Consider the following 14,715-nt stretch of genomic DNA (forward strand, 5'->3'; position numbering starts at 1 on the left):
TGAAAATTCGGAAAGCCCGAATCCTACTGCAACAACTAATTAAGTTTCTTCTATTTGTTAAATAATTTGAACAAATTATTTACTGCATTCTACGGTAAAAATCGAAACTAATACAATATAGCCTTAACAAATACAATATTGTGGAAGAAAAATAATGCTGGAAGATAGAATCAGACACACATAAATAACATTGTTATTTTTGGACCAATGTTTTCGAAAAATCCCAACTTGGGAATACCTATGTAGCAACTAAGGGATTTATTTATTATGCAGTAGTAAATCTGAGTACAAATCTATGGCAGCTCAAATCTAGCTTTCCATATAGAGAAATAACTGACAGGATATCTAGTGAGAAAAATCTCACTCCCACCGGTGATCCGACACTGACCTTGGCTCAAGATGAGCTGCCCCTTGCTCCCTCTGCGCCGCCTCTACGTCAGCGTACGCAAATCTGTGTCCCACAACTCAGACCAGTGCCTCTCTCGTTAACTGATCAGCAGCTATCTGGAAAATCGATCCTCCTGGCCTCCGAGCTCCCACTCTGACTTCTGGCATTGAATTTCGACTTCTTCTTAGCAAAATATAGATCTCCCACTGAAGCTCTACGTTGCCTCTTTGTGGCATTCACTGCTTATCTGCTATGCACTCACTGGACTGGAGAAACTTCCTTCCGACCTTACTATCCCTGCCTCTCTCTCATTGCTTCAACTTAACTGAATCACTTCTGGCAACACATAGCTGCTACTCTAGAAATCAATTTCCTGGCAAAATCGAACTGCACAAGTGTGTTCCCCAACCCCCATCGAATTTCTTCTTATAATCTCTTGTTGAGACATCAACGACCAAGATTAAAACATAATCGATGGCTGAGATTAACTAGAACTCGATCCATGTCTTCTAGAAGATTCTCACCATGACTTAATTAATACCCTTTAATTAATCAGTTTTCCTAAGTTTAGACTTAGGCAACATTAAAAAAAGATTAATTATTTTAATTAAGTCGTCTCTAGGTGGAATTTCCATAAACGATTTATGGGTTTTGGAGAATACATGTATTCTAGCCTCTCCACAAAGTTTCATGGCTAGAGCACATCCGATGCTACAAAAATCAACACTCCCTCTTAGCGAGGAATGTGTTCTAACGCTGCAACCCACTGAAGCAACACCCTGTCTCTGCACTACCTCTTGTTATGATATTGATGTCTGGCTGCTACTGCACATCAACTACTGCGTAACTCTGATAAACTCTGCATCTGTGCTGCTTCTGGCCCTGTTGAACTGTTGTGAACACTGCATGTGCACTTCAAATCCCTCTCCATTTACTGCTGCTGCCACTGCAACAACTGGAACGAAAAAACATCCAAAATATTGAACCAACTGTGGTCAGTATGATACATCTGTCACCTAAGTCCTGGCTGTTGCTAGAATTTGTGTTGCCACTAAAGCCTCTGTGCTGCTGCTGACTCTGCTCTATGCCAACTGTTAGTTTTTCGGAGCATCGGATGTGCTCTAGGCATGAAAATTGGTGGAGAGGCTAAGGCACATGAGTTCTAAAGAACCCAAAAACCGTTTGGTGAAATTCCATTCGGATTGTATTTTATTAAAATAATTAATATTTTTAATGGGGTTCCTAAGTCTAAACTTTGGAAAATTAAAGTATTAATGGGTATTAATAAAAATATGGGATGTTCTAGAAAGCGGATCAAGTCAAGTCTTTAATCTTAGCCATTGATTAGATACTTAATCTCGGTCGTTGAAGTCTCAATGAGAGAAGTATAAGAAGTAGGCTTGGGTTTCATTTAGAAACACACACGAAGAGAACAAATTAATCTAGAGTTCGAAATTTCTGAGGTTAGGAAGCTGAGACATTCGAACTAAGTGATCATTCTGCCACAGAGGGGTAGACATAGTTCAGGAACACTGGTAAGAGAGGCAGAGAGGCACTAGTGGAGGCAACATAGCACCTAGAGGGACTGACGCTGGGCCAATCTGGGCCCACGCAGCCCTGACGCTGATCCAGAGTGAGCCAGCGCAGAGGATAAATTGCCCTCACGCAGAAATCTAGAATCTTGTTGGGGAGCTGCCGGAACAGTCGGGGAAGGTTGACGCAGAAGCTCCAAGAGGCAAAAGAGACAAAACAGAGCTGACGCAGGACCAGCGCAGAGATAGCTGGGGTAAGCGAGTTTTGCCGCTGCATCAGCCGGAAATTGCCGGGTGAAGTGAGGTAATCTCACTCAGTTTTCCGCCATTATATTTTTCTCTGCAACTGGATTGTCGGGAGGGCATCCAATATTGTATTTAGAACTACTACTTAATAATATAAAACCCTCAGAGTTGCTGCACCGGTTTTCCCGCATTGGGTTTTACCGGGGACGATTCTATCCAAAAATAACGGTGTCCTATGTATCTTGTTCTTTGCTCAATTTCTTTTTTCATGTAATCAAATTAAATTGGTGTAGGTTGCAGAAGTAATTTACTTCAGTATTATTCAGAAAATAACTTGATAATGTATATTAAAATCAAGTAGGTGAAGTAAATTCAGTTTTGCTGCAGTAGGGGTTCCTTGAATATAGGAATTTTCACATGGTATCAGAGCATTGATTTTGAAACAGGAAGAGCAAATCCAGTGCTAAGCAGAGAGGCCAATAGCTGCATTTGGCAACAATTCGAATCCCCTTGAAGGGATTGCGCAGTCCTTGCCAGGAAAGCAGAGATTCCGAGGAAATCTCTCTCTGAGAGAGTCAACAGAGAGGTATGATTTCCGGTTCGTGAGCTTGCAGAGGTAGAGGGAGTGATGCAGAGCCTCAACATAGTGCTTGAAGGGCGCAGTTTCTGCCGGGGCAGAACTTTGTTGGAAAAAGAGCGAAGACACATAAAGGGGGAATTTTCTCTTCAGAGGACTTTTCTCACCAAAAGTTCAAATTTTTCACTTGCCGGGTAGCAAACCAGTACTGCGCAGTGACTAGAGGAGTCAATTCGACAGTTTGGGCGAGATGGCATCACATGGGCTCAGAGATTAGGACAGGTTGGAAGGAGATTCCAACTATGTCATATGGAATACCAAAATCTTAGCTATTCTAGAGGAGTATGATCTTGAAGCTTACATCAAGAGTGTTGTGGTTGTTTTCGCAGACAATGATCAGAAGAAGAAGTACAAGGCCGAGTAGGGAAAGGAGAAGAGGTTCATACCAGATGGAGTTCGAGATCATGTGGTCTCACACTTGTAGGGAAAAGATACAACTCGAGAAATGTGGGAAGCATTGGCTTCACTGTATGAAGGTTCTTCCGAACAGTGAAAGATGTACTTAGAACAAAAGTTGTAGCGGACATTGATGCAGAAGGGAGAAGGGGTTAACTCCTATCTTCAACGTCTTCAGGACACGAGAGACCAGCTTGATGTAGTGGGGTCTACTCCTCAGTCTACCGCGATGGTAAGGACGGCCCTGAATGGAGTCTCTGATGAATGGAAAGTCTTTGTCCAAAATAATTTGGGCAGGGAAAAGCTACCTTCATGGGAGGAGATGTGGGCAGCCCTTCAATAGGAAGAATTAAGGAGGGATTTGGTTAAGATCAACCTCAATGGCAGCAGTGGGAGTGCCCCAAAGTCCAAGGAGGAGGAGGAGAACACAACTCTAGCATCAAAAGGACAGCAAAAGCAGAAGTGGAAGAAGGACATTTCGAAGGTGAAATGTTTCAGATGTGGCGAGATGCGCCACTTTGCATCCCAGTGTCCTTCGAACCAAAAGGATAGGATGAGAAACATGATCTTAGGGTTGCTCCAACAAAAATTGACGAATATGAATTTGCCATGAGTGCCCACGCATCTCCAGGAGGGAAATGGGGTAATATAGAACTATAGTCGCAACTCGGAAGGACTACATGTGGGCAGGATCCTTGAGGAACCCACCTCTTGGATCAGTTCCTTGCTACAGGACCCCGAGATTCAGTAGTAGTGAGATCGACTTAGTGTCAGATGATGCAGTGGGTTGGTTGGAGAGACAAATGTAGTAGCTTGAGACCAGAGACTGATCAACACAAAGCAAGGTTGGTAGTAGTGCAGATGGCACAGTTCAGAAGTCAGCAACAGCGCAGAAGATTCAGAGGGTCAGAGACTAGTAGTAGTTAGATTCCAACATTCACATGGTATTATGCTGAACACAGTTAGTTCAATAATTTTGGATGTTTTTCAATTGCTTCTCTCAGCAACTAAGTTGTAGTACGAATGTAGTGTTAGTAGTGGCAGTGCTAGCAGCAGAGTAGATGCAACTTTTGAAAGGGAGCTGTAGTACAGATGCAGCACAGTGTAATGGGCATTAGTACAGTAGCAACAGTAGCATAGTGTTGGTGGCAGCAACAGTGCGGAAAGGAGATGCTTCAGAGACAGAGCAACATGCAGTTGGACATTGCTGCTAGAGCACATTCCTCGCTAAGAGGGAGTGTTATTTTTTGGTAGCATCAGATGTGCTCTAGCCATAAAAATTGGTGGAGAGAATAAGGCACATGAGTTCTAAATAACCCAAAAATTGGTTGGTGAAATTCCACCCAGATTGTATTCTATTAAAATAATTAATATTTTTAATGGGGTTCCTAAGTCTAAACATAGGAAAATTAAAGTATTAATGGGTATTAATCAAAATATGGGTGAGAATGTTCTAGAAAGCGGATCAAGTCAAGTTTTTAATCTTAGATGTTGATTAGAGACTTAATCTCGGCTGTTGAAGTCTCAACGAGAAAAGTATAAGAAGGAGGCTTGGGGTTCATTTAGAAACACACATGGAGAGAACAAATTGATCAGGAGTTTGAATTTTTTGAGCTTAGGAAGCTGAGAAATTCCAACTAAGTGATCATTTTGCAGCAGAGGGACAAGGATAGTTCGGGAATACTGGGTAGAGAGGCGGAGAGCCAATAGTGGAGGCAACGAAACACCTAGAGGGACTGACGTTGGGCCAGTCTGGGCCCACGCAGCCTTGACGCTGAACCAGGGAGAGCCAGCGCAGAGGAGAAGTTGCCCTCATGCAGAAATCCAGAATCTTGCTGGGAAGCTGCCAGAACATCTGGGGAAGGTTGATGCAGAAGCTCCAAGAGGTAGAAGAGACAACGCAGAGCTGACACAGATCCTATAAGGCTGACGCAGGGCCAGCACAGAGATAGCCCAGGTTAACCAATTCTGTTGTCGGATCAGCCGGAAACTATCGGGTGAAGTGACGTAATCTGACTCAGTTTTCCGCCATTATATTTATCTCTGCAACTGGATTGTCGGGAGGGCATCCAACATTGTATTCAGAACTACTGCTTAATGATATAAAACCCTCAGAGCTTTTGCACCGATTTTCCCGCATTGGGTTTTTCTGGGGACTATTTTGTTAAAAAATAACGGTGTCCTATGTATCTTGTTCTTTGCTCAGTTTCTTGTTTCATGTAATCAAATTAAATTGGTGTAGGTGGCAGAAGTAATTTACTTCAGTATTATTCAGAAAATAACTTGATAATGTATATTAAAATCAAGTAGGTGAAATAAATTCAATTTTGCTGCAGTAGGGGTTCCTTAAGTATAGGAATTTTCACATGGTATCAAAGCGTTGATTTTGAAATAGGAAGAATAGATCCAACGTTGAGCAGAGAGGCCAATAGCTGCATTTGGCAGCAATTTGAATCCCCCCCTGAAGGGATTGGGTAGTCCTTGCCGGGAAAGCAGAGATTCCGAGGAAATCTCTGCCTAAGAGAGTCGACAGAGAGGTACGATTTCCAGTTCGTGAGCTTGCAGAGGCAGAGGGAGTGACGCAGAGCCTCAATGCAGTGCTTGAAGGGTGCAGTTTTTGCCAGGGTAGAAATCTGTCGGAAAAAGAGCAAAGACACATAGAAGGGGAATTTTCTCTTTAGAGGACTTTTCGCGCCAAAAGTTCAAATTTTTCACCTGCCGGGGATCAGACTAGTGCTGTGCAGTGACTAGAGTGAGTTTGGCCGAGATGGCATCACATGGGCTCAGAGATCAAGACAGTTTGGAAGGAGCTTCCAACTATGTCATATGGAAGACCAAAATCTTAGTTGTTCTGGAGGAGTACGATCTCAAAGCTTATGTCAAGAGGTTGTGGTTGTTCCTGCGGACAATGATCAGAAGAAGAAGTACAAGGCCAAGCAGGGAAAGGCGAAGGTTCATGCTTAATGGAGTTCGAGATCATGTGGTCTCACACTTGTAGGGCAAATATACAACCCGAGAAATGTGGGAAGCTTTGTCTTCACTGTATGAAGGTTCTTACGAACAGCGGAAGATGTACTTAGAACAAAAGTTGCAGTGAACATTGATGCAGAAGGGAGAAGGGGTTAACTCTTATCGTCAACGTCTTAAGGACACTAGAGACTAGCTTGCTGCAGTGGGGTCTACTCCTCAGTCTACTATTATCGTAAGGACGACCTTGAATGGAGTCTCGGATGAATGGAAAGTCTTCGTCCAAAGTATATTGGGCAGGGAAAGACTACCTTCATGGGAGGAGATATGGGTAGCCCTTCAACAGGAAGAATTAAGGAGGGATCTGGTTAAGGTCACCTCAATGGAAACAGTGGGATTGGCACGAAGACCAAGGAGGAGGAGGAGAATGCAACTCTAGCATCAAAGGGACAGCAGAAGCAGAAGGGGAAGAAGGACATTTCGAAGGTGAAATGTTTCAGATGTGGTGAGATGGGTCACTTGGCATCCCTGTGTCATTTGAAGCAAAAGGATAAGAATGAGAAACATGATTCTAAGGCCGCTCTAGCAAAAATTGATGAAGATGAGTTTGCCATGAGTGCCCACGCATCTCCAGGAGGGAAATGGGGCGATATAGAATTGTAGTCGGGAGGACTACATGTGGGCAGGATCCTTGAGGAACCCACCTCTTGGATCAGTTCCTTGCTACAGGAGCCTGAGATTCAGCAGTAGAGAGATGGACTTAGTGTCAGATGATGTAGTGGGTCGGTTAGAGAGACAGATGCAGTAGCCTGAGACCAGAGACTGATCAGCGCAAAGCAAGGTTGGCAACAATGCAGATGGCACAATGTAGAAGTCAGCAGCAACGCAGAAGATTCAGAGGGTCAGAGACTAGTAGCTTCCAGATTCCAACATTCACATCGTATTATGATAAATACAGTTAGTTCAGTAGTTTTGGGTGTTTTTCAGTTGCTTCTCTCAGCAACTGAGTTGCAATACGAATGTAGTGTTAGCAGCATAGCAGATGCAACATTTGAGAGGGAGTTGTAGTAGAGATGCAACAGTGGCAGTGGTAGTGTCATGGGGAGCAGTACAGTAGCATCAGTAGCACAGTGTTGGTGGCATCAATAGTGCGGAAAGAAGATGCTTCAGAGACTGAGCAACATGCACATGGACATTGTTGCTAGAGCACATTCCTTGCTAAGAGGGAGTGTTATTTTCCAGTAGCATTGGATGTGCTCTACGCATGAAAATTGGTGGAGAGGCTAAGACACATGAGTTCTAATGAATCTAGAAACTGTTTGGTGAAATTCCACTCGGGTTGTATTTTATTAAAATAATTAATATTTTTAATGGGGTTCCTAAGTCTAAACTTAGGAAATTCAAAGTATTAATGGCTATTAATCAAAATATGGGTGAGAATGTTCTAGAAAGTGGATCAAGTCAAGTTTTTAATCTTAGTCGTTCATTAGAGACTTAATCTTGGCTGTTGAAGCCTCAACGAGAAACATATAAGAAGGAGGCTTGGGGTTCATTTAGAAACACACATGAAGAGAACAAATTGATGTAGAGTTCGAAATTTCTGGGGCTAGGAAACTGAGAAAATCGAACTAAGTGATCATTCTACAGCAGAGGGGCAGAGATTGTTCGGGAACACTGGGCAGAGAGGCGGAGAGCCACTAGTGGACGTAGCACAACACCTAGAGGGACTGATCCTGGGCCAGTCTGGGCCCACATAGCCCTGACGTTGTTCCAGGGAGAGCCAGCGCAGAGGAGAAGCCGCCCTCGCGCAGAAATCCAGAATATTGTTGGGGAGCTGTCGAAACAGCCAGGGAAGGTTGACACAAAAGCTCTAAGAGGCAGAAGAGACAGCGCAGAGCTGACGCAGAACCTGTAAGACTGACGTAGGGCTAGCGCGGAGATAGTGGGGTTAGCTAGTTCTGTTGTCGGATAACCCGGAAACCGCCAAGTGAAGTGAGGTAATCTCACTCATTTTTCCGCCATAATTACTGCTTAATAATATAAAACCCTCAGAGCTGCTGAATCGGTTTTCCTGCATTGGGTTTTCCCGGGGACTATTTTGTCCAAAATAATGGTGTCCTATGTATCTTGTTCTTTGCTTAGTTTTTTATTTCATGTAATCAAATTAAATTGGTGTAGGCTGTAGAAGTAATTTACTTCAATATTATTCAGAAAATAACTTGATAATGTATATTAAAATCAAGTAGGTGAAGTAAATTCAGTTTTGCTGCAGTAGGGGTTCCTTGAGTATAGGAATTTTCACATGGTATCAAAGCATTGATTTTGAAACAGGAAGAACAGATCCAACGCACCAACTGCACCAACTGCCACTGATCCATCCTCCTATTACATGCTATGGGCTCCTGTAACAAGGTATTGATCCATGAGGTGGACCTCCTCAAGAATCATGCCCATCTTGTAGCTCTCTGGGGCTACAGAATCAAATCACCCCACAGCACTCTTGGAGGTATCTCGGCAATCATGGTAAACTCTTCATCCAATTTGGAGGACAACTCGTCAATCTCGGCGTATGCAACCTGCTGATCCTGCTTCTCCTCCATGTACTTCTTTCTGAGAGGACATTAAGTGTTGTAGCGACCAAGCTCACCATATCTGAAGCACTTGACTTTGGAAATGTCCTTCTTCCTCCTGCGCTTTTCCTGCTGCCCCTTTGATGCGAGGGCCACATCTTCTTCTTCCTTTACTTGCTTCGTCCCACTGTTGTTGTTGCTGCCAGTGATGGTGGTCTTCACCAAATTTTGCCTCATTTCCTCCTGCTGCAGATCAGCCCACATACAATCCCAGGCTAGCAACTTTACTCTGCCCATATTACTCTGGATGAAGACTTGCCACTCTTTGGAAACGTTGTTTAGAGCAAACTGCACCAACTCAGTAGGCTAAGGCACTGACCCTACTGCAGACAATTGATCTTGGATATCCGAAAGCGTAGTAAGGAAGGGGTCTATACGCTCCCCTTTCTGCATCCTCGTGCATCTCAACTTCTCCTCAAGATACATCTTCCACTGCTCAGAAGATCCCTCGTATAGCGTAGCAAGTGCTTCCCACATCTGTTGGGTAATATCTTTGCCAGCTATGTGAGCCACCACATGATCTCAAACTCCATCGAGAATCAATCTCTTTGCCTTCGCCATCCCCTTCTTGTAGGCCTTAAGAGGATCTGCATCTGCAGGTACAATTGTTGATTTGGGGTAGCATCGGATGCCCTCTAGCCATGAAAATTGGTGGAGAGGCTAAGTACATGAGATCTCCAAGACCTAGAAATGGTTTGGACAGTTTGTGTTGATTTGTGGTAGCATCGGATGTGCTCTAGCCACGAAATTTGGTGGAGAAGTTAGGGCACATGAGATTTCCAATACCCAGAAAGGGTTTGGGCATATTCTAAACAGTTTAGGGGATATTAAAATAATTAATATTTTTAATGGAGTCCCTAAGTCTAAACTTAGGGAAATTAAAATATTAATGTGGATTAATATAAAATTGTGTTAGAATGGTCAAAAAGACATGGATCAAGCCAGATCTAATCTTAGCCGTCGATTAGGGACTTAATCTCGGCCGTTGATATGTCAACGAGAAAAGTATAAGAGGAGGCTTGAGGGTCAGTTGGAGAGTACACCAGATGATCAGTCATTCTATTCTCTAGAGTGGGGTTTGCTAAGAGAGATAGAATCAGTTATCAGAGTTGCAGCTGAGGGGTAGTGAATACAGAGAGATAGAGAGACAGAGATAGTGCCGGGTGATCAGCGTGGGAGAAAGAGAGAGTGACGCAGTAGCAGCCAGGGCTCACGCAGGGCCACACAGAAGCAGCCAGGAGTTGTGCAGTGCTTCAAAGAGGCTAGCGTAGCTGACGCAGAGGGCCAAAAGGCTGACGTAGGCCCATTCAGGGTGATGTAGGGCCAACGCTGGGCAGAAAGAGGCTGACGCAGTCCAGAAAGGCAGACGCTGGGGTTTCTAGGGCAGATTGGAGTTGAGGAGCTACCAAAGGGTTTATCCGGGGTTTCAGCCAGGACATTTGTCTCAGACTGAGAGGTGCTACTGCCAAGGGTATTCTCTGTTGGTTAAGCTAGATTTGGCACCCAGATTGTACTCTAAAATTGCTTAATAAGAAAACCCTCAAATAGCTGCACCGATTTTCTCGCATTGGGTTTTTTCGGGGACATTGGTCCAAAAATAAAGGTGTCATTTTGTGTGCTTGTATCTGTTTCCTTCAGTTGATGATCTGTAATATGTTGAGCATGCACTTGTGTTTATTTTTAGTATTTACATTATAAATAACTTGTTAAGTAACAAAACAAGTAGGTAGGAATAAATCAGTAAAGCGCATGGAGGGTTTCTAACTGGTAGACTTAGAAACTTCAACATAGTATCGGAGCGTGGTTGCAGATCACAGGAGAACTGAGGACATCAGCTGAGCAGAGCAATAACAACAGAAAATAGCTGTCTCGAGTGACAAAAGTTGTTCCTAGTAGGGCAGCAACAAGGGAAGGGTGACGTAGTGCCTGCGTCATCAAGGGTGAGCCAGGAAGAGGCAGCACAGAGGCCAAGGGAGGAAAAGGGAGGCTCACGCAGAGCCACACAGAGGACTAGAGGGTTGTGACGCAGTTGGCTGAGGAGGTTGAGTTGTTGGTGCCGGGATTGCGCAAAGCCTAGGAGCTCTCACCTTCTGGTTGCTAGAGTTTAGGAGGTTGTGGGAAAGTTGCAGAGTGGAGTTGGTAGGGTACTGTAGTCAGAACAATATCTGACAGAGTAAGGCCAAGGAGGAGGGAGTTGCTACCGAGGGTTTCTAGCCAAGAAATCCGGATCAGTAGTGCAGTTGCACAGACGATCAGAGTAGGGGGCATCTTGACATTGTCAGAAGGATTTCTAGGAGGGAAATCGAGACTCAGAGGGAGTCATATCGAGAACTTCTAGGAGGGAAATAGAAGAGTAGCATGGCACTACACGGAGTAAGAGACCAGGACAGACTAGACGAAGCCTCAAACTTCGCAGTCTAGAAGGCCAAAATCTTATCCGTACTTGACAGAAATCATGTCAAGCACTTCGCCTTGAGGAGGATAGCTATCCCAGTCGACCCAACTGAGAACGACAAGTACGAGGAGGCAATGGCGAGGGCCAAGAGCATCATCCTTGACGGGGTCAACGACTGTAGTACCACACATTGCCGAGAAGGAAACGGAAAATGAGATGTGGGAGGCCCTAAAGAAATTGTACCAGCATACTTTTGTGTAGAGAAGGATGTTACTAGAAAATCAGACAAGGACATATCAGATGAAGAAGGGAGAACCGATTAACACCTTCCTCGGAGAACTGAATGAGATCCGAGATCAATTGACTTCCATAGGGGCCACGCTAGATTAGGAATTGACGGTGAGGACAACCCTGAATGCAGTCTCAGAAGACTTGGAGGTATTTGTCCAGAGTATACTGGGTAGAGGGACACTTCCACCTTGGGATGAGATGTGGGCGGCTCTTCACCAAGAAGAGATTAGACGGCAAACAAAGGTGGGAAGCAACAGTAAGGGGATCAGAGTCAAAAAGGAGGAGGATGAAGATGTTGCCCTAGCATCTGAGGGAAAGCAAGAAAAGCGGAAGGAGGAGGATCTCTCCAAGATCAAGTGCTTCCACTGTGGGGAGCTAGGCCATTATGCGACCTAGTGTCCAAGGAGGAAAAGTAAGGGAGAGTCTTCCAAGACTAAGGTAGCGCTAGCAAGGGCAGAGAAGGAAGTGGAGACATACGATGACTGTGCCATGAGTGCACACGCACCACTTAAGCGGAAGTGGGGAGACATCCAACTGTAGTCAAACAGACTACAAGCGATGAGGGGCAGGATCCTCGAGGTACCCAGCCTCTTGGATTAGACCTTGCTATGGGAGCCCCGAAGAGGAGTAGCAGGATTGGCTGATGTTGGTAGAGATGGATGCGGATGAAGCAGTAGAGAGAGCTACAGTGTAGGAGTCTTGAGACAGTGCGAGGCTAGCAAGCTGCAGCAGTGCGAGAGGCACGAGAGTGTTGCACCAGTGCAGGATGGCACAGAGAGGTGTGCAACAGTGCAAGATGCAGGGAGTTGTTGCAGTAGCACAGAGGTCAGAGAGGGAGCACTTGTCAGCGGCAGAGGGAGCTTCAGCATCAAGAGGGTCTCTAGCCCAACAGAGAGGTCAGAGTTGGGAGATCAGTTACTTACTTCTCAGTAACTGAGTTGCAGTGCAGTAGTGGGCAGCACGATGCAGCATGATGAGAGATGCAGTAGTGGCAGTGGCAGAGCCATGGGCAGCAACACAGATGTAGGGGGCGTTGTCGTACAGATGCAGCAGTGGCACTGGTAGAACCATGGGCAACAGTTAAAGATACAGTAGTGCAGAGGATGGTGGGCAGCAGGCCTAGCATCAGCACAAGGACCGATGTCGGATGATCAGAGTAATACTCAGTGAGGAGTATTGCTAGAGCACAGTCCTCGCTAAGAGGGACTGTTGATTTGTGGTAGCATCGGATGTGCTCTAGCCACGAAATTTGGTGGAGAGGTTAGGGCACATGAGATGTCCAATACCCAAAAAGGGTTTGGACAAATTCTAAACAGTTTAGGAGATAGTAAAATAATTAATATTTTTAATGGAGTCCCTAAGTCTAAACTTAGGGAAATTAAAATATTAATGTGGATTAATATAAAACTATGTTAGAATGGTCTAAAAGACATGGATCAAGCCAGATCTAATCTTAGCTGTCGATTAGGGACTTAATCTCGGCTGTTGATATGTCAATGAGAAAAGTATAAGAGGAGGCTTGAGGGTCACTTGGAGAATACACAAGATGATTAGTCATTCTATTCTCTAGAGCGGGGTTTGCTAAGAGAGATAGAATCAGTGATCGGAGTTGCAACTGAGGGGCAGTGAGTACAGAGAGACAGAGAGGCAGAGATAGTGTCGGGAGATCAGCGCAGGAGCCAAAGAGAGTGACGCAGTAGCAGCCAGGGCTCATGCAGGGCCACACATAGGCAACTAGGAGCTGCACAGTGCTTCAGAGAGGCCAGCGTAGTTGACGCAGAGGGCTAGAAGGTTGACGCAGGGCCTCCTAAGGTTGACGCAAGCCCATTTAGGGTTACGCAGGGCCAACGCTAGGCAGAGAGAGGCTAACGTAGTCCAGAAAAGCAGACGCTGGGGTTTCTGGGGCAGATTGGAGCTAAGGAGCTGCCGGAGGGTTTATCTGGGGTTTTAGCCGGGACATTTGTCTCAGACTGAGAGGTACTACTTCCAAAGGCATTCTCTGTTGGGTAAGTCGGATTTGGCACCCAGATTGTACTCTGAAATTGCTTAATAAGAAAACCCTCAGATAGCTACACCGATTTTCTCACATTGGGTTTTTCCAGGGACATTGATCCAAAAATAATGGTGTCATTTTGTGTGCTTGTATCTGTTTCCTTCAGTTGATGATCTGTAATATGTTGAGCATGCACTTGTATTTATTTTCAGTATTTATATTGTAAAGAACTTGTTAAGTAACATAACAATTAGGTAGGAATAAATTAGTAAAGTGCATGGAGGGTTTCTAACTGGTAGACTTAGAAACTTCAACAAATTGTACCCTGTTTGGGAGATATTAAAATAATTAATATTTTTAATGTAGTTCCTAAGTCTAAACTTAGGAAAAATAAAATATTAATAGGTATTAATATAAAACTGGGTTAGAAGGTTCCAAAAGTTATGGATCAAAGCAAATCTAATCTTAGTCGTTGATAAGAGATTTAATCTCCGCTGTTGAAGGACCAACGAAAAAAGTATAAGAGGAGGGTTGAGGGTCAGTTGGAGAATACACCAGAGTGATTAGTTATTCATTTTGCTAGAGCGGGGTTGCTAAGCAAAGTTGAATCAGTGATCAACAACGAGGGGCAGTGAGTACGAGGCAGAGAAGGCAGAGACAGTACTGAGAGGCTAGCACAGAAGAAGAGAGAGCAAGAGCAACAGCCAGTCCAGGCTATGCAAAGCTCAGCAGAGTTAGCGCAAAGGCTAGAGGGATTGCGTCATCCACACAGAGGCTGCTGGAGTGACGCAGAGGGTCCCCGAGGTTGCGCAATGCCTCAGAGGGCTGACGGAGAGGGTCCTAGGGCTAATGCAGGTTAGCAAGAGGCTGACGCAGATGCCAGAAGGGCCAGCGCTGAGCTTCAGTTGTGCCAGAGAGGGTTTCGTGGGATAGGTTTTTTGAATACCTGTTTCCAAATATAGAGGTATTGCAGCCATGTATTTTTCTCTGTCAGGTGAGTCGGTTAGGCACCCAGTTGTACTCAGAAAGACTGCATAATAATATAACCCTCTGAATAGCTACACCAGTTTTCCCACATTGGGTTTTTCCGAGGACATTTGTCCAAAAATAACAGTGTCACTTATGTGCTTGTTTTCTTTCAGTTGATGATCTGTAGATGTTGTGACTATATTGTGTTTATTTTGATATTTTAATGTATTAAATAACTTGTTCGAATTTAAACAAGTAGAAGAAATAAGCT

At 44.5% G+C, this 14,715-nt stretch overlaps 1 protein-coding gene across 1 annotated transcript in view; it reads left to right on the forward strand.

The window, feature by feature from the left end:
- Window positions 1-14,715, forward strand: part of LOC149218893 (Nuclear transport factor 2 (NTF2) family protein) — a 352,149-nt gene that overhangs the window by 144,309 nt on the left and 193,125 nt on the right. The gene's annotated exons all lie outside the window — the stretch shown is intronic.

This window comes from Pinus tabuliformis, chromosome Q, assembly GCF_031772625.1.
Source record: "Pinus tabuliformis cultivar Carrire ecotype Pingquan chromosome Q, CPIR1, whole genome shotgun sequence".
Classification (NCBI taxonomy): domain Eukaryota; kingdom Viridiplantae; phylum Streptophyta; class Pinopsida; order Pinales; family Pinaceae; genus Pinus; species Pinus tabuliformis.